Source organism: Apodemus sylvaticus, chromosome 10 (genome assembly GCF_947179515.1).
Source record: "Apodemus sylvaticus chromosome 10, mApoSyl1.1, whole genome shotgun sequence".
NCBI lineage: Eukaryota > Metazoa > Chordata > Mammalia > Rodentia > Muridae > Apodemus > Apodemus sylvaticus.
In genome coordinates, this window is record NC_067481.1 from 34,924,000 (window position 1) to 34,942,839 (window position 18,840).

The 18,840-nt window shown below is 49.1% G+C and overlaps 1 protein-coding gene across 4 annotated transcripts in view; it reads left to right on the top strand.

The window, feature by feature from the left end:
• Positions 1 to 18,840, top strand: part of Msi2 (musashi RNA binding protein 2) — a 373,444-nt gene that overhangs the window by 24,807 nt on the left and 329,797 nt on the right. The gene's annotated exons all lie outside the window — the stretch shown is intronic.

Sequence of the window (18,840 nt, forward strand, 5' to 3'; positions counted from 1 at the left end):
AGTCATCGAGTCACCAGGGTTGGCCAGGTTATGCCCTTAACCTTGCCTGGTTGTCCTGGCGACACTGCCTGCAGGGTTGCAGGGTTTTGAAGGTAGCCCTCAGCTCAGCTGTCCTTGAGGCGAAGGCCTGCCTTGTTCCCTCCCTCTCGTGACGTGTGCAGTGCAGCTGCTGGCTCAGAAATCTACTTGAACTGATATGTTTCTCACGCCAAACAAAAAATAAACCTGGGTGTTGTATGTATTTTTGAGGCGCGTACACGCGCTTTTCCCCCCTCTTGATAACTTCGTTCCCTCAGCTGTACAGTCACAGACCCTTTTGAGATCTGGAAAGTTTTTTGTCTTTAATTGACTAGGGTAAGGAGAGAGGCGAGATTCGACGGTTACCACACATCAAACACCATAATGTAAATTTTTAAATTAAAAATCATTGCATTATTAAGAAAATATTTCGCTGTAAGAGGAGAGGAGGGTGAAGTGGCTCAGTGGGTGAAGGCACTGACCACCCAACAGCCCTACTCGAGAACGCACCGGAAGGTGGAAGGGAGAACCGATTCCAGAAAGTCATTCTCTGACCTCCAGATACATAGCTGTAGTAACAGAATCTGAAAATGCTGTAAGAGATAATGCAAAGAAAGTCTTTTCATCTATCAGAATTTTTTTTCCTGCCTGCTCTAGTTTTTCTTTTCCCCCCCATCACCATGGGGATAAGAACTTGGGGCTCAGTGATGTCATCTTTCCCACTGGGTGTGTGGGCTCTTTCAGGTCCAGCCTGCTGCTGGTATAGCGACAAGTTAGAGTTGGCCAGAAGTTTAATACTTGCCTTCAGTTATCTGCTGTGCAAAGCTCTCCTTTACCCAGGGAAGGCGAGTTGGTAACAACGCATCGTAGTGGTGTTGAAACTATGGAGTCTGGTCTCCTTTCCGGCTTGTTTAATCTTTGCTTTCTCATAAGTATTTCTCCCCAGCTTTTGGAGAAAGTGCCTTTTGGGAAGAGGGAGTTTGAGGGGCTGGAGCCGGCCCCCATTTCATTTCTCAGGTGAGCTAGCAGAGTCCCAAGATTGTCTTTTGGGAAGAGTGTTCAGGGTTACCAATGTTCCCGGATGTTCCTGCAAAGAAAGTGTTTCTCTTTTGCTTTTGCCCTGTCTCTCAGCTGTGTGGGGTGAAGAGCAATATGGCAAAATCCAGACCAACCCAACAGTCATGCAGTTGAGCAGAACATAGCAATTTAGGATGGCTTTACATGACTATTTTCACATTAAATCATTACTTCTTATTCCTTTGGTACAGAGAGGAGGGTGGGCAAGGGAGAGAAAAAAGGATCGGGGAGGGAAGGAGGAAGGGAGGGAAGGAGGAAGGGAGAGGAGGGGAGGGCAAGAGGGAGGGAGGGAAGGGAAGAGGGTATCTTTACAGGGAGTCTGGGGGAAATGAGTAATCTGGTGGGAAGGGGAGAGTCAGGGGAGACTTCCCAGGGAGACCAGGGAAAGGCTTGTGTAAGTGGGAATTATCAGTGGATAGGAGCCGGGGGAACTCCCAGTTATTGTCCGGAAAGCTTTTGCATGTAGCTGCTTTGAATTCTGTGGTCTAGAACTAGATGTTAAAGTGCAGTTACAGGAACAGTTCCTGAAGTATTTCTACGGAACTTGTGTGGCCCTGGGACCCTGATTTTCCCAGCAAGCCTCTGTATTTTTAGAAATGTTTTCCTTTCTCATTGCTTGCCCTTTAGCAGAGGCCTGGAGAGCACTTTCTGTCATGTAGATCTGATTTCTTGAACAGGTGTTTGGGACTGTGAAGGGGTTTATTAAAAAAAAAATCTGTTGGCTCTTTGTCTGGGAGATCAATACTTTCTCATCCTGCACGGCTTGGAGCGGGAGGAGGGACCTGCGTGATGCCCCTCCCTTTCTGTTGAGGGTCAGTGAAGGGTCGTGTGGCTTGGGGACCTACTATACAAGCCCTTTCTCCTCTTACTCGACGCCTTCTCCAGATCCTACTACGTAGACAGAGTAATTCCATGTAGATCCATGCTACTACCAGCGGTAGTTGGTTTTTGACATTTAAGGAGCTAACTTTGAAATAGCTTCAATTCTTCAGACAGAGCGCACATTTTAAGTGTTTTTGGGTGGGCAAGCTCTGAAGGTAGTTTGTGGCACTTAACTCTTTTAAACGTCGGTTTTCTCCGGGAAGCTGTGTGTCCTGGCCTTTTCCTCACGGGTCCTAATAAGAGCTGCTGGTCTAAGTCTGCCTCTCTGGGAATCATTGATTTGCTAATTGCTCATAAGCAGAGCCCTGGCTTTCCCCTCCTGCTGAGAGTGCTTTTCTTTTCTGCCCCTTCCCTGAGAAGTTAGGCGGACTTCTGCAGTGTTTTAGAGGTAACCAATAAAAGAGTTTTGGTGTGCAGCTGTTGCTAATTGTGCACCTTGGAGGTGACCACATCACCAGCATCCGGGCTCCATAAACAAAGGGCCTCATGCTGGTGACCTTTCCTGCCTAAAACTGCCGGGCCCCAAGGTCGCCTCTGTGATCGGGAGTGACTTTTCCCAGTCCTCTGCGGGCCTCAATTTAATTTGCTTGTTTCCTGAGGCAAAATGACCTCCCAGTAAACTTGCCCAGGCCTTTTAAAGAGAACAAACAAAATGACAGCAAGGTGTGTTCTGTGGGAGGGCCGGGCAGGAATGGGCAGTGTGGGAGGGGTTTGGGGCGCTTGTTAAAATACCGATTTGGGGTTAGGCTTGTGGGCAGTTACTAGGTTAAGACTAGATGCCCAGAGAACAGCTGGACCTGACGAGGTGGCGACTACAGGAAGGTCAGGCTGCTGTGGAACAGCTGGCCGGGCACTGCCTTCCTAAGCAGCACTTCTCTTAGCATTGAATGTTAAAAAGAAAGCGTCCTCCCTCCCCCACCCCCAGATCCATTGTCTTACCTGGTATTCTTCAGATGGGGGGGGGGAGTCTTGAAGTTTTTATTTTTCCCTGCTGAACTAAACCTTTATTATAAAACCTTGAGACCAGGAATAACCTGGCAGAATCAGGGAGGAAGGGTGGAAGGTAACTAGAAGCCAGCTTGTCCTTAGGAACCCCCAACCTGGCTCGGCCGCCTGACCTTGGAGGGCCCACCATATTGGAGCTGGGGTCATTCCTTCCATGGTTGCTGCTCAGTTATCCTCGAGGAGGTTTAGAGGGGCACGAGCGACTGGGAGCGCTTTGCAGGCAGAGAACTGCCAGTATCCTCACCCCAAGTCTGTTGGCGTGTGTGTGTGTGTGTGTGTGTGTGTGTGTGTGTGTGTAAGTTCAGAATTCTGGTTCACTGTCCGGTCACAGGTGGGAAGCTGGAGCCATGGTCCAGGAAGGATTGTGGTGCCTTCTGCCTGTCTGCTCTTCATGGAAGCGTCACACAGCCCTCTTGCCTCTGTTCTTAAAGGAGCATCCAAAAAGGCCTTTTCTTGCCTCAGCCTTCCAAATGTCCTGGGTACCCTGGCTCCTAGCCGCCTTTGTGTGGTTGGTCAGCAGGTGAATGGACTCTTTGCCAGCCCCATGGAGAGGGGGGAAGGAAAGGGGTGCATGTTCCTGGAGTGATGGATTGGATCATCTTTGCATATGTACCTAGCCCAGTGGTCTGAGGCACCACTGTGATGGAAAGACTGTACGTGATCCATGTCCAACGGGTGAGGGAGTTGAGGCTGGTCAGGTTATTTCTGTGGAGTGGAGTGTAGGCTGGGGCTGGTCTCGGGAGCTGTTTGGACTTGCTTTATTGGCTCTCCCTTCTAAGAAGTGGTGTGACCTGGGATCAAACCCTGACTGTGTGACCTGGCTAGCTGATGACACCCTCGGATCCTCTCATACATGCCGCCTGTAAAATAAAGATGGTCAGACTTAGTGGCTCCTGGAAAGGGCATATGCTCTTCAGAGAACCTTGCACAAAGCCTGCCATCCGATAGGGCTTTAGCCAGAATTGATTTTTTTTTTTTTCCAGCTAGTCTGGATTTAGAAGTTGTCGCTGGGACAGGGAGATTGGGTTATAACCAAACCTCCCTCAGTTGGTCCCTTCCGGCGATTTGAGCCTGGAAGCCACAGTGTGCTGTTTGGTTTCCGGTCCTTGCAGGCTAACTGTGATCTCCTCTCCTCTCTGGCAGATCTCTTTAGCCTCCAGTGTGTGGGGAAGGGAGGACTGGTTTGACCGAGTCCCAGCCTCTCTTGAGTCACTCTCCTTTTCTTGGGTCCTCCTCCCTCAGCGGTGTGCACTGGGACACTGTCTCCAGTTGCTGCTTAGACCATTAGCTGGGGAGGGATCTGTGCAAGATGGCACTGATGGCAGGTGATTCCTGCTTCTTTGGGTAGGAAGTGGGAAGTGGTGGTAGAAGGAACAGGGGGAGGCTGTGGGGTAATTACTGTGTTAATGTTTAATTACCTTCAGTGCCCTAGCACCTAGAGGTTCACAGCTGTGGTATGCTGTTGACCTTTGGGGCCAGGTAAACCTATAGTGTGGTATGCAAAGGAAGAGGTATGAGGCAGGGGTTCTGTTGGGAAGCACAGTGTCCCTGCTCTCTGCCCTGAGACTCAGTGTACCCTCCCCTTTCCGTGTGGCTCTCCGTATCTCGTGTGTGTGTGTGTGTGTGTGTGTGTGTGTGTGTGTGTGTGTGAGATGCCCTTCTGGTTGAGAATCATTGATCTGGCCCCTTAAAGAGGCTTCTGTTTGAGAAGGGGATCCTTGAACGGGTTCTGAGGTTCCGGTCTGTGTAGATTAGAGCCTGCTTGCAGAGTTCAACAGTGGGAGGCGGCCTGGAGACGCGCATGGACCACGGTCCGAGCCTGGGCTGCCTCAGGTGACCAGGTACGTGCTTTTGAGTTCTATGTGTTTTCACTGACAACCCTCGCTCTGTTGCTTAAGGAAGAGGGAAGGTAGGGTGGGGACAGTCATGTCCTGGGCTCATGTTCCCATCTCTGCAGTGTTTCGGGGCAGGACCTTCTTTTACTAGAGTGACATTACTTTGCTCCTGTGTTGACGCCTCCAACACTTGGCTCCATGCTCACAAGCAGTCCCTGGCACACACAAGTCCATCACACGTGACACGTGGCTTTCCTGAACACGCTAAATAGACTTTTATTCAAAATGAACTATTTTTTTTCAGAAAAAGCTTGGCCTGTCAGACTCTGCTGCCCTGTTCCCCAGCGCTTCCCTTCCCTCCACAGCCTAGCAGACGAGGCTTTAGAGGGGCTGTCTGAAGGGGTCAGTTGGCCAGGGCTCGACTGAGGCCCTGATTAAAGGTAAATTATCTACTGCAAGTTAAGTGTTGCTGCTGTGCTTGTAGAAATATAAAAGTCAGGTGTGTGCCGTGAATTCCACAGCAGCTCCTTGCTGGTGGGAGGGCCCTTGAGGTTCCTGGCCACGGCAGTTAGTTTCAGTCCTAGAGGCCTGGCAACCCCGGGCACAGGAATGCAGCCGTTGGCCCAGTCCACCACACTGGTTTTCTAGTATTTGGTGATCTGGAGCACAACTGTGAACCAACTGTGTCTGTGGGAAGCTTGGGGACAGGAGCTGTATGTGTGTGTGTATGTGTGTGTGTGTGCGCGTGCGCTCTCTCTCTCTCTCTCTCTCTCTCTCTCTCTCTCTCTCTCGTAGGGGGAGGTGTGTGGAATCTGGCCTTGGAATGGCTGTGTAGGTTGCTGGTTGACAAAACTAACCTCCCAGGAGTTACAAAGATCTGATGTTGGGCCACTTAATCTCTCAGGACCTTGGTTTTCTTATCTATGAAATGGGGATGAGAGCACCAGTGCCTGCTTTCGGTGGTTGTGAGCCGTGGGAACTATGAGCTGAGAGCTGGAGGGAGGGTAAGGAAGCCACTGTTGTAATCTGTGGCATTTTTGAGGTAGTGGATGGACTAGCTGTGCTCCTGGGGTTTGGGGACAATAAGTCTTTAAAGTATTTTTATGACATTTATATATGTGTGTATGTGAGTATACACTTGCCAGGGTACATTGTGGGGGCCAGAGGACAACTTACAGGTGTTGGTTCTTTCTTTCAGTCATGTGGGTTCTGAGGATTGAACAGGTCATCATGTTTCGCAGCAAGCCCCCTTTTACCTACTGAGCTCGTTGGCCCAGCACGGTGGTTCTTAATCTGATTGTGCAGGCCATTCTTCCCAGCCCTTTCCTGGTTAGGCCGAAGGTGGCCTGTCTACAGATAACCTAGTGATTCTGTAATGGCGGTTTTTCCAGCTCCTCCTCGAGTGAGATGCCCGAGTTAGTTATCATTAGGAACAAGGCCTTTTGCCACAGGTTAGGCCTCTTGGTGCCTGCATGCTGCTGATTGCTATCCTGATAGTGGACTGGGGGGCAGCATCGGGCCCTTAGCCTTCAGAACCTCCTGTCCCTGCTTCCTGCTGAGCCTCTCACCCCACACCCAGATCTCTCTCTGCTGGAGCCGGAGCCTCAGGCCTGTTTTTCAGGTTGTGTCCTTTCAGTGGGAAACTGGAATGCGTGTTCATGCAAAAGAAAACATCAAAATGTTTGGGGAGTGTTTTAGGAAAATAGCACGGAGCAGATTGCCAAGACTCGCTTATGGTTCCTTTTCTTTGCCCTGTGCTGTGTGCTTGTGTGATCTGCAGCGTCCCAGAGCATTCCGCAGTACGGCTTCCGCTTTTCCAACCCTGACTGTTTTTTCTTACAGCGAAGAGGATACAATTCAGCACCAATAATACCGAGCAATAAATAACCCAGGCAAGATGAATAGCCTTGTGTGGTGGTAAATTAAAGTTGATTTATTGCACATAATATATACAGGTGCTCCTAATGTAATTAAGCAGTGAGGCTTTTAAATGCTGCAGAATCCGAAAGAAGACCCAAGAAAATTGGGTCTTAATAAGGCTTATTGAAATAACAGCCAAACACGCTGCTTAGTACTATTAGGGGATGCTGGAAGAAGAATCTACTCTCCTATGTCTCTCACTGTGGGATGACACACCTAACCCAGGGTTAGTGGGGTCTGCACTAGATTGCTTTGTCCATGGTACAACTAGGTTGAGCTATGCCTGCACTTTGGCCTTGTGTCTTGCATAGTTATCAAGTAACCATTAACAGGCTTTTGCCAAGTATGGGACAAGAGAGGGAGGCTGTGGGATCGAACCCCTGGTCTCATTGACATCCCAGTCTAACCAAGGCTGACAACAGAAGGTTCAGACACAGAATAAACTTACCAAATGAGCCCCAGTTGGTAGGGTTGCCTGAGCACCTTGCTGGGGATGGGAGGCAGGCTAGAAATAGAAAACAAAGACTCCCATCTTTAAGGGTGGGTAAAGGGGTCAGAGTGTCAGGTGCGTGATTGAAGAGATGGAGTGGAGGATGACCTTAGGGAATAGTGAAGGGGGTAAAGGCATGAGTCAGGGATGCTCAGGAGAATGACTGAGAGGCCCCAGTGCATTAGGAACTGGGAAAGCCTTTGAAAAGCAGGGCAGCGCAGAGTTTGGGGACAGTATCCTGGGTGAAAGAGTTGGGTTGGCAGGAGACTTAGTGATATAGATAGGTTTGCCTTTCAGGCTTACTGTAGGGAGTGTTTGCTTGGAGATTTATGGGTTCATGGATGCAAGAGAGCAAGAACAGGATCAGAATTTATATAATTCAATGATAGCTCCTCATAGCATTGTGGGGGACAAAGGCCTGGAACAGGAGCCGGGCACAGTCAGTGTGGATGGCAGGGCCTTTGGAGTATATGCCTCACAGATGTTGACCCCAGTGGAGTGGGGGTTACCTGGAGAGAGTTAGATGAGCCCTCAGTCAGTAGTGGTGTCAGATCTCCTCTGGGTACTTGTTAGAACTGGAGGTAGATGGATCTTCAGCTGCCAAAGAGGCTGGGCTCCAAAGGGAGACAGAAGATGGTGGACCTGTGGCTCCTAAGGAGAGGTGGAGCCAAGGTTCCCTTGAAAGTGAGCAAGATATTCCACAGATGGATTTGGGGATGGGACGCTGGTTTGGGGTGTTTCTGTGGGTTGTCAGATAGATGTGGCAATGCTCATTGGTCCGTTGAGGAATCTGTCCCATCTGAGGAAAGCTACTGGACAAACATCCCGACTATAGCAACACGATAGATAGTCAGGGAGAGGCTGTTCTCCACTGAGGGTTTCAGAGTAAGACCATTTTCAGTAATTAATTGATCTTTTGGCTCTAAAACCATGAAACTGTTTCCTGCAGGAGTCCCTTTCTGGGACTCATAAACTCCCTTTGCGTAGTTTATGGTGCCCAGCAACTCATAAACTCACCGCGTAGCTTATAGTACCCATCAGCTACAGTAGCCAGTTTATTCTGGGTAAGGCTTGGTCAGTGGCATTGTACACCTGAGGCTTTCAGAGCCGTTCCTGGGTGGATCCCAAGCCTGGGTTCGTAGGCGAGACTTAGGGGAGAGTCCTGCTCTATGTAAGAAGCTATTCAGGGGCTGTTTGTAGTTCTGTGGCCTGGGGGTGGGTGGGTGGAGGGGGAGGCCTGGCCTGGCTGGCTCTTCAGCCTGGGCCAGAGCCTGGTCTAATTGCAGAATTAGAAAAGATTCAACTGTCGGATTGGAATTTCCCAGTGGATAGAGAACACACCCTAAATATACAATCAGCGCTTTGGTTATTTCTATGGTCCATGGTTTAGTAGATGTTGAAGATGGATAGATTATGTGTATTTACTTTTTCTGAGGCTCATTCAGGGAGACTGAAAAAGTTCCCCTGTCATCTTTAAGTGTGCTCCTGTCTGTCTCCTCGTGGTGCTGTCCCTCTCCACTGTTGTGGGATTTGAGGGAGACAAGGTGGAAACCACTCTGCCCATGACCCTCAGAAGGCTTCTAGAAGCAGACTTGTTTATTTTTGATGGACAGAACAAATCCTATACCGGGGACTATCCAGCTCTGACCGGCAACAAATTGAATATTCCTGTGACCTTTTTCTTTCAGGAGTGGAGGGAGAAAGCGGCGAGGGCTGTGAGCACAGCCTCCTCTATGTCTACCTCGCCTCCTTGTTTGCTCAGTGTAGCACTCTAGAGGGTGCCGGGTGCACATGTGCCTTAGATTCTGAAGTGCCAGCGTTCGAGGGGCAGTCCTGGCCTCTGGGGCTGTGGCAGATGAACACGGGGAGAGTGGCCACATTAGGTGTGGAGGTGGTGGGAGAAGGAAGGAGCTTATTCTGTAGCGGTCTCCGCCCGCCCGCCACCTATGCCAGCTGCCATGGGCCACGCCAGCTTCGGATGAGCGTGTCATACAAAGATCAACTTGAAGCAGAATGAAAAAGTGAGTCCAGGAATCCAGAAGCCAATGGGTACCAACCACCCCTGCCTCCTTCCCCAAATCTCACATATCCTCCAAGACAGCCACCTCACCTTTGAACCATCCTGCTATACAGCCACCAAGCCAATTCATTCCTTCTTGGTGTTCCCAGTGGACCCTGCAACTTGGCTAAGAAAGAGTTTGTTAGTTCATTTCTTCATTCATTATGCATGCAGCTAGTAGTAATTAGCATTTAGCACTGTGGTTGCCAGGGCCCTTGGAGTTGTACTCATTCATTGAACAAACATTTGTTGATCCCGTGCCCGTGGGCTGGGTGCAGGGTGTGGCTTTGGGGTTCCTGAGATGGAGCCGGGTTGCCTTTGGGTGTGCTGTCTGTGTGGGAAGGCAGCTCATTAAGGGGAGGTGCTGAATCCACAGGTGTAGGGCGCCTAGGGTGTTTATGGGACTTTGGCAGGGGGAGGGATTGGGGGAGGGGAGGCAAGATCCAGGTGGCATCTTCCTTAAGGTGTGCTAGCTGATCTGGGCCTTAGAGGTTAAAGAGAAGAGATTTAGAGTCTGAGAATTAGCATGCTCAATCTTCAGGGCAATCAGGATTCGGGGGTGGGGGTGGGGGGGGCTGTTCCCCATTATGAATCATCCAGAGGGGCTGAGTGACTTCCTGGCTTCTGCTCCCCTCTTTTTCCATCTTCTGTCATTCAGAATGAGTCCACTTTTTTGCCTAGCAGCCTGTGGTGGCCCTGCCACCCTGCTTGCTAGGGAAATGGCTCACAGTTAGGAAGGGGAAGAGCGAAGGGTCCTGGGAATCTGCAGGCTGAAAAAGAACAGCCTGAGAACAGAAAGGTTAGCCACATCACAGCCAGCAAGCAAAAGCTTCCACAAATGTGAGCCCACTTAGTGGGCCCTTCAACTAAATGTGGCTCACCTCTGGGGAGACTTTTCCCCCCTCTTCCATTTACAAGTGAGGTGGGCTGAGGGGGCCTCACCAGAGCAGCAGGCAAAAGGTAAGTGTCCATGCATTTGGTGCTGCTGCCTCTCCCTGGTTTGTAAACTCCATTTTTCTTTGTTCTAGCCATTTTTTTAAAACTGATAGGAATTGCTAAGGGGCTTGGGGGGGGGGCGGGCAGGAAAGGCTCCTGTATAAACAGCTGTCTTGCTGATTCAATCTACAAAGTGGATTTTATAGCTCAAGTATTTGTTCTTGCTTTAAAATGCCCGAACAGCCCTGTCATTTCCTTAGCTAAGAGAAGGGGTCTTTGAGCTGCAGGGGTGGGGGGGGGGGGCGACAATCTCCGCCCATCGAAAACCTTTGTTGAGAGGTGGGAGGAGGAGGGAATTCCAGGGAACTTTCTTTGAACTGGGAGTTTCTAAAATAATCTCATGTTCACTGGAGGAGATTTCTTTGCAAAGTTTGAGTTACCAGTTTATACCGCCTTCATCTTGTTTGAGCTACCATGTTCTGGTCAATATTAAAAAAAAAAAAAAAAAAAGACAAAAAACTCCCTCATCTTCTCTAGTCACTACAGCTGAATACCTGCTTAATGTTTTCGTGCAGACATTTCATTTTCTTTTTTAATGCAAGATTTCATCATTGCATGATCTGAGATAGTTGGTTGCCCTGAGATTATTAATAAATTGAGATGGCTAATGGCGTGTGACTCAGAACATATATTTAAAAACAAGTTGGAATGGAAATAGGTCTTTTACAAAATTAATTTTTTTGTTAGGCTACTCTCTTGAGCCTTTTTTGTTTGAAGCCAGCTTGCTTTGTAGTGTTCATATAGGCACGGTTGCAATTAACATGAACTACTTTTAAATACCAGGCTAGTTGCTGTAGAGAGAGGCCAGGGCTGTGGCTACTTGGGGAGGGTTAAGAGGCTTGGTCGTTGTCTGGGTCTTTTAATCTCTCTGTAGATCAAATTCTGTTCCCTTGGAGATCCTGTAGAAGATTGCTGGCTTTGATGGTGAGGAGAAGGATTAGATTCAGGCTTCCTTCTTGTACCAGGACATTTCTTTCCCAAGTCAGAATAGATAATCGTAAGATGCTTGTTTTAAACCAAGTTCTGTTAAGTACGAGGAGGAGCCTGGGACAGGGACGTCAGTGGAAGCACTGGTGACGTCTGAATAGTCTAGAGTTCGCTCAGTAAGTAGCTTTGAACTGGTGTTGGTTTCATGCCGTGGTCAAGGTAGCAATGGGATGAAAGCTGGCGACCTTAGGGGGAGCAGAGCCGAACATTCAGGGGACTCTGGACACTGCCTTTGCTTAGTCTTCTGTTACTGCCAAATTATATTTAACATAAAACAAAATTCAAGGTAGATTTGGCATAGTCCTTTGGAGTTAGTTAGTTGAGAGTGTGTTTGGTTTCCATGCATTGAGGATGGTCTCTGTGTAGGGGAGGGCAGGCTATTCCCGTTCTGGAGACTGGAAAAAATAAGACCTGGGAGGGGGGAGCCAGGGAGCTTGCCGGTGCTCGGGCCCCATAGCAGATCTTTCCCTAGCTCATGGCTTTTCTCTGCAAAATGGCAGCCAGTGTGTCTCCTCATTCCCCTAGCATTCATTGCCACAGTGCGCAGCAGCTCCTTCGCCTGTGGGGACCAGATAATTGTATTAAAAAACAAAAAAACCCAAAAACTTGTTTTCTCTCATCCCATGAGTATAAAGGTTTATATTAGAACCATGCATGACTGAAGCTTCCTGAGTAGAATTTTGTTGTCTTTTTTGTTTTAAAAATGGTCCTATTTCACAAATTGTACATGGTTATGACTTAAAAATTAGCCACTAGAGAACTTAAAGCATTTCCAGGGAAGGTTCCCAGGGTTTCTCCCCATCCTGGTGACAAATTAGAACCTATTTCTTCCTTTCCTCTCTCCTCCCTTCCCGCTCCCATCCCAAATATTTGTACCACAAATATTTGTTGAGGCTTACGATTGACAGGTTCTTAGTATGACTATCATTTTGTAGTATGCTTTCTAGTTGGCATCGCCCCCTTGGGTGGCTCTGTCTCCGAGAACTAGTCCTCTTCTTGCTTGAGTGTCTTTAGGCTGCCCAGCACAGCGTCGGGTGCCTTATAAAATTGCAACAAGTGGGGATTGTTTTTGTTGTTGTCATCTCAAGGCAGGTAGGACTTCATTCAGATCACGTGGAGTTCAGTGAGGAGAGAAGGTGCAGGGTTGGTTTGTAATGTAGTGCTGGGATTCAGGGAGGGACTGAGGGGAGGGTGAGGAGGGGAGGAGGGAGGCGAGGAGGGAGGCGGAAGCTGTGATCAGCTTCCTGGAGCTGCCTTAGGATTCCAGAGACAGACTTGGAGCAGTGGTGAGTGCCCTGCCGAAGGGGATGCTGGACCTGGGACAGATCCCTTTGTATGAATGGAGACAAGGGTGGGAAAAGAGGTCACTTTCTGGAAGTTCAGGGTGACTGAGATATGAGCGTGTCCTCAGAGTACGGAGCAATCAAATCACTGGTGGACCGAAGGATTGGGGTGGCGGGAGGGACGGCAGTTTGGACAAGGCAGGGGACATTCAATTCTTGGCCATCAGTAACGCTTAGGACTTCCTGGAGCAGCAGGGGGAACGGCATGAGGTGAGTGAGTCAAGCCAAAAGGACTCTGGGTTTGCTCAAGAGTTTCTGGAAGAAGGGACCCTTGTTAGTTAGCTTTTCTGTCACTGTGAAAACACCCGAGAGAATCAGCGTACAAAGTGAAAGGCTTGTTTCTGTTGAGATAGCACTTCCTGGCAGTACTGCATAGGGCAGGGAAACGTCTCATCTCGTGGGCAGGAAGCAAGAGAAGACACGGGGCCCCACGGTCCTCTGCTAGGGCATGCCCCTGATAACCTAACCCCCTCCCAGTGGCTTTACCTCCTAAAGGTTCTGCTACTTTTTAAATAGTGCCTCCCAAGGGCCTATGCGTTGATACATGGCCCCTTTGGGAGCTGTTCAAGATCCAAACTAGCAGAATCTGTGTCCAGTGGCAGTGCCCCACAGGAAAGGCTTGTCCAAGGAGAATCTGAGCACATCCTATCAGTAGGTGGAGGGGTGATTCTACCGCACACTTGTTGAATTCTAGAAACCTTGGAAGGCCCTGTTTCTTCTCTGGAGGCTGGGGCTGTACAATGGTGTGGATGCTCAGACTTGCCTTACTAAGGAAAACGTCCCGGAAGTGTTAGTGGTGTGGACAACAGCTTGCTCTTGACCAAGTCTTGCTTTGTGACGTGAGTAGCTACATTTCCCATTTGGCCCTGTATTTCCCCTTCAGATGCTTTCCTTAACTCAAGGGGAAGGGGTGGCAGTTACTGCTGAGAGGCCTTGACAAGCAGGCTTCTACAGAGACAATGAGAGGTCCCCGAGAGGGTAGGCTGGCACTAAGAGAAGAAGATGACGAGTTTAATTTAATATTTCACCTTATACACACAATATTGATATGTACTGTAGCGCATGCAAGGTGTGAACACCTCCCTGTTTGCCGTGTGCTTCGAGGTAGACTGTTCTTGGTAGCCTTGCCTGGCTTTAGATCTCTCTGCATTGTACCCTACAGAAGAAGACTTTACTTTTCTTTCAGACTGATGCTTAATTCTAACACTTGGGAGACTGAGGCGGGAGGATTGAAAGTTTCAGGTCAAGCAATACAGTGAGACCCTGCTTCAAAAACAAACCTTACCAAAACAGAAAAGGAACAGATAGAGGCTTGTGGCGTTCCTTCGTGGAGAGCTTGCTCTGCCGGGAATCTTGGGGATCTTCAGCCCTAGTATACATTTCTTCTCCTGTGGCTCTCTGAGACAGGTGTACTCGTCTGGGGAGTGTGTGTGTTGTGAGGATTTCTTAGGATCCAGGCCTGAAAGAAGAGCTGCTATATCAGTGTATGTGGGAGTTAATGTTTGCATAGAAACTGTTCTGCAGACACCCATAGCCCCATATAGTTGTTTCCGTCGCCCTCTTCCTCATAAGCCCTTACTACTCTCAGACTTGTAAATTTGTACCCAATTTGTAGCTTTAATTTGCATTTCACCAATCACTAATGAGGTTAAACAACACCCTGCTTGCTTCTTTTTAGGGCACAGAGTCTGGACACTAACACATTAGATGCCACAAAACCCCAACTGTGTGGTAGGGCCGTGTCTTCTTCAAGCTGCTGTCTTGCCTTGGGGACAGAAACAGACCCATTTGTCAGTGCCGTGAGAGTTTGGGTAGCGTTTTTTGGCTTGGCCTCTGTGTGTGCTGTTTTGAGAGTCGGCCTGATAGCTTGCTCCTGTTGACTCCTTAGTTTATTAAGAGCCCAAGGATGACAGCAAGCTGGATTCAGCTCCGTCCCTTCTTGCTTGATAGGGCCATGTTGTTCCTTTCGGTATAAACAGACAAATAAATGAGAGCGCAGGCGGGTCCCCAGGGTTTGGTGACAGCAAACCTTGGTGGAGGGAATGGCTCCTGGGAAGCACTGGGGACAGCCCCAGGCAAACATCTGCCCCAGAGAGGTGTCTGTTGGACTCTCCGGTGGGGGAAGGTTAGTCCAAGGACAGAGGAGGGAGTAGGGACCTGGGTGAGCTAAGGGATCTGATGGTGGGAAGATGGCCGTGGCACTGGATTCCCTTGGGTGTCATAAAGTGTTTCCCCAAATCGGAAGGAGGACCTTTTGGGCAGGGAGAATCCTGGCATGTCTGAGGCTTTGGGGAAGAGCAGCCTTTGTTTTATTGTATGTTCAGTTGAGCGCTTTTATGTGAAAATAGACCTTTGATGTCCTGGGAACTGAGAAGGAAAATCTGCTTTAGCACCTGGAGAAGGGAAGCCGCCTCAGGAAAAAAAAATGTTCTGTGAGGACAGAATAGAGCTGTGCTCTCTGCTTGGGCTGGGCTGGGCTGGGTGGGCTGGGCATGCTCGGAACCCATGAGGGGGAGTGGAAGGACAGAGCACAGGCTTTGGGTCTTGCATGACGTGGTTAGAAACACAGCGTTAAGGGACATGATCAGAGAGGCTGATGACATGTTTGTAATAGGGATACAGTTACATAAACACCACCTGTGCTTTTATGGGCAAGGTCTAAGGTGCGAACTGTACAAATAATAATCACTGATTTCATTTGTCTGGTGGGTTAGTTAGTGGGTGTTTTTTTTTTTTTAAATGTTCTGTATTATTATTTTTCGAGGAAGAGATTCTTTTTCCCATAAGCCTAGCTACTGGTCTGTTGCTACACGGGCTACTGTGGATGCCTGTCAGCTTTCTTGCTCACTGTGCTCCTTAGGCTGGGTGATTTAATAAAGAATATTCTACTCCCTGCCTTCTTGACGCCCAGGCACTGTTGCAGGATTCTGGAACATGAAATATCTCCGGAGCCATGGGCATCACACAAGGTGTGACAAGTACCGTGTGCGTGTGCGTGTGTAAAGGGAGAGAGGGAGGGGGGAGAGAGAGAGAGAGAGAGAGAGACCAGGTTCCATTCTGTGTTCAAGGAGACCTAGCCAAACAGTACTTGTCAAAATAGGACGAGGACTCCCCCACCCTCAGGGGGTTTGGCATATAAAGAGTCTGCAGTCCACTCTCAGGGATCCAGTATAATGGCTGTGCACTGGATACCTAGTCTATGGAAGGTATTTTGAGGGGCTAGGGAGAGACAGCAGGAATGGGGCTGGCTGGGGCTTGGATTTGAGGGAGCTCTTTCTCTCAGGAGGGGTGAGCAAACAGGTAGGGAGATAGTAGTCCCAGGTCGGGGAGGTATGGTCAGGATGGAGACTTAAGGTTCTGGAAGGGTGGCTAGCAACCCAAGCTTTGGAGACAGCGGTTAGTCAGGATTCCAGGTTATGATACCGTAGGTCTGCCAGATACCCCATCGGGAGCCCCAGCTGACTCATGGTGCTTTTGCTGTCTCCCTGGTGCTGGAGGAGGGGCCTGACTGACTGGCTGGTGTGGTAGTCAGGGTTCAGAGAAAGCCAGGTATTCCTGGAGTCTTGGTGTTGAAGGGAAAGTAGGAGAGGAATTGCTTCCTCTGCCCTTTCCCTTAGCAACAGGCGTTCACCCCAAGCTGATTGGGCGTGCTCCTCCCTAACAGAGAGCTTTTATGAAGAGTTAATAAATTAGACTTCTGGGAAGAGAATCTGCTGTGGTGCCGGAGAGGCCTTTGCAGCCGGAGCCAGAGACATAGCTGACAGTGTCAAAACACATGTCTGTTGTTGTGACATCGACATCGGGCCCTCCTTAGAGTGTGCAGCGCAGGAAGGAGGAAGGAAGAAGATCCCGACTGCTCAATATCGCTCACAGCACCTCTGAGGATGCTCTCCCATGGCACGGAGGGAGCCCGACATGCAGGCTGAAGGAAATTGACTCGCTTTGGCTCAGAGAGTCCGTGGAGGCCAGGCTTATAGATTCTGTTTGTCTTTTCCCGTTGACTCTCCCTCTGTCCTCCTCTGATTGTTGATAACACCTCGTGGGCCCGCAGGTAGTGTGGAAGGCCCCAGCTCTGCCGTCAGATTTCAAAGCGTTTGCGCTGTGTGTATTTAAAGGGAATCTGACATAGGTGGGCATGGTTGGACATGTTTAGAATTTGGGCTCTGGAAGATTGAAGCGGAGGGAGCTCTTGCCGGTGTTTGAAATCAGCCTGTATGACATAGCCAGACTCCTTCCCAAACCAAACAAAAACAACAAACAAGAACAGAACAGAGGCAAGGAGGATGTGATGCTGCGGGATGTGATGCTGCCGCTCTATTAGGGTTTAGGAACATCCATTCAGTAGCTGTTTATTTGGATCTGCCTTTCTTACCCTTCATGGTACAGAGAGACCTGGCTCCTGCTTCCCCCAGTGTCTAGAAAGTGACCTGGGCTCCGGGGACACCAGGTTCTCTCTTACTTATTTTGTTTTATTCAGTGAGGAAGAGCTTTTCTGGTCACCTCTTGAATTTCTCTCTTCTCGTCCCTCACCACCTGCGGGCCTTCTTGGGCTCGGAGTTCGTGCAGCCTGTGGAGAAGAACCATTGCCGCCTGCTAATGAGAGCAAATGAACACTTCCTACCGAGACCTGCCGCTTATAAAGTTAGATTCATCTACACTTCAAGCACACACATGACCTTACCATAGTGTAGTAACGAAACCGTCCTGGCCAGCTCATTATGCAGCTGTAGGTACTCCCCTGCCCCAGCTCTCTCCTGCGCCCCAGCTGTGGATCTGAAATCTAGACTAGCTTCCACGACCATCTTACATGATGATGAGGCGGAAGAGTGTGTATTTTGCTGGCTAGTTTTACGACACCTTGATACAAGCTAGAGTCATCTGAGAGAAGAGACCCTCGATTGAGAAATGCCTCTCTAAGAAAGGGCTGTAGGCAGGCCGAGTAGGACATTTTCTTAGTGATTGATAGGGAGGGCCCAGCCAGGGTAGTGCTGAGTTCTATAAGAGAGCCGGCCGAGCAAATGAGGAGGAGCAAGCCAGTGAGCAGCACCCGTCCGTCCGTGGTCTCAGCATCAGCTCCTTCCTCTGGTTCCTGCCTGCCTGCTTTTTAATGATAAACTGTAATACAGAACTTTGAATGAAGCAGACCCTCTCCTCCCCAAGTTGCTTTTTTTTAAAAAAGAAAATATTTTATTTATTTTATATATATGATGAGTAAACTGTCTTCAGACACAGCAGAAGAGGGCATCAGATCCTATTACAGATGGTTGTGAGCTACCATGTGGTTGCTGGGAATTGAACTCAGGACCTCTGGAAGAGCAGTCAGTGCTCTTAACTGCTGAGCCATCTCTCCAACCCCCCAAGTTGCTTTTGATCGTGGTTTCATACAGCACCAGTAACCCTAAAATAGGAAAGAAATTCCGCGTGCATAGGCCGGAAGGAGACTGTGTGTCCCTTCTTATCTACAGAGCTTCCGGTATTTGGTCAGATGTGTACATTTCCCTTGACTTTGGCCTGTCACCGTGTTCAGTCTTTGGTTACCAGGCCTGACATTTCTGTAGTGTACACACTGTGTTTTCCTGTATGAGAACATGGCATGAACCTACCAAGGCATACAGAACCCGGATACTTTTAGCTGGGGAGCCCCCCGGCTTGGAGGGTTTGGAGAAGGAAATTGACAGTGAAAAAAAAAAGTACTTTCTCATATCTGTTGATAATTGTAGATGTGTGTGTGTGTGGTCAGAGAATATCTGGAGGGAGTCACTTTTCTCCATCTACCCTGTAGGTTCTGGAGAACTCAGGTTGTCAAAATTGGCCACAAGTGCCTCTAATCCCTGATCCATCTCATTTGCCTGGTTTGTAGTTTTAGCGAATAATTTCAGTTACTAGTGGTTTTTTTTTGTTGTTGTTTGTTTGTTTTTTTTTTTCATATCTTGGGCCTTCCAGTATTTCCCAAGTCCTTAGCTCCCCTGTTCCCCCCCTCCCCCACTGTGTTTCCTGATACTCCACAAAACCACTCATGGTGGTTTAATTTTTCCATTGTCAGCCTGGCTTGGCTCATGGTGCCCTTGTGTGGGGCAGCCGTAGTGAGTGCTGCTGATTGGGTCTCTGTGATGAGATGGACATTTTACAGGTGGTTGTTGGCCATACACTAAGCGAATCTTTCTCCTTAATGTGGCTTTGCACTATAGTTTCTTGAGAGTGGAGGCCTTAAGAGCAGAGTGACGCTTC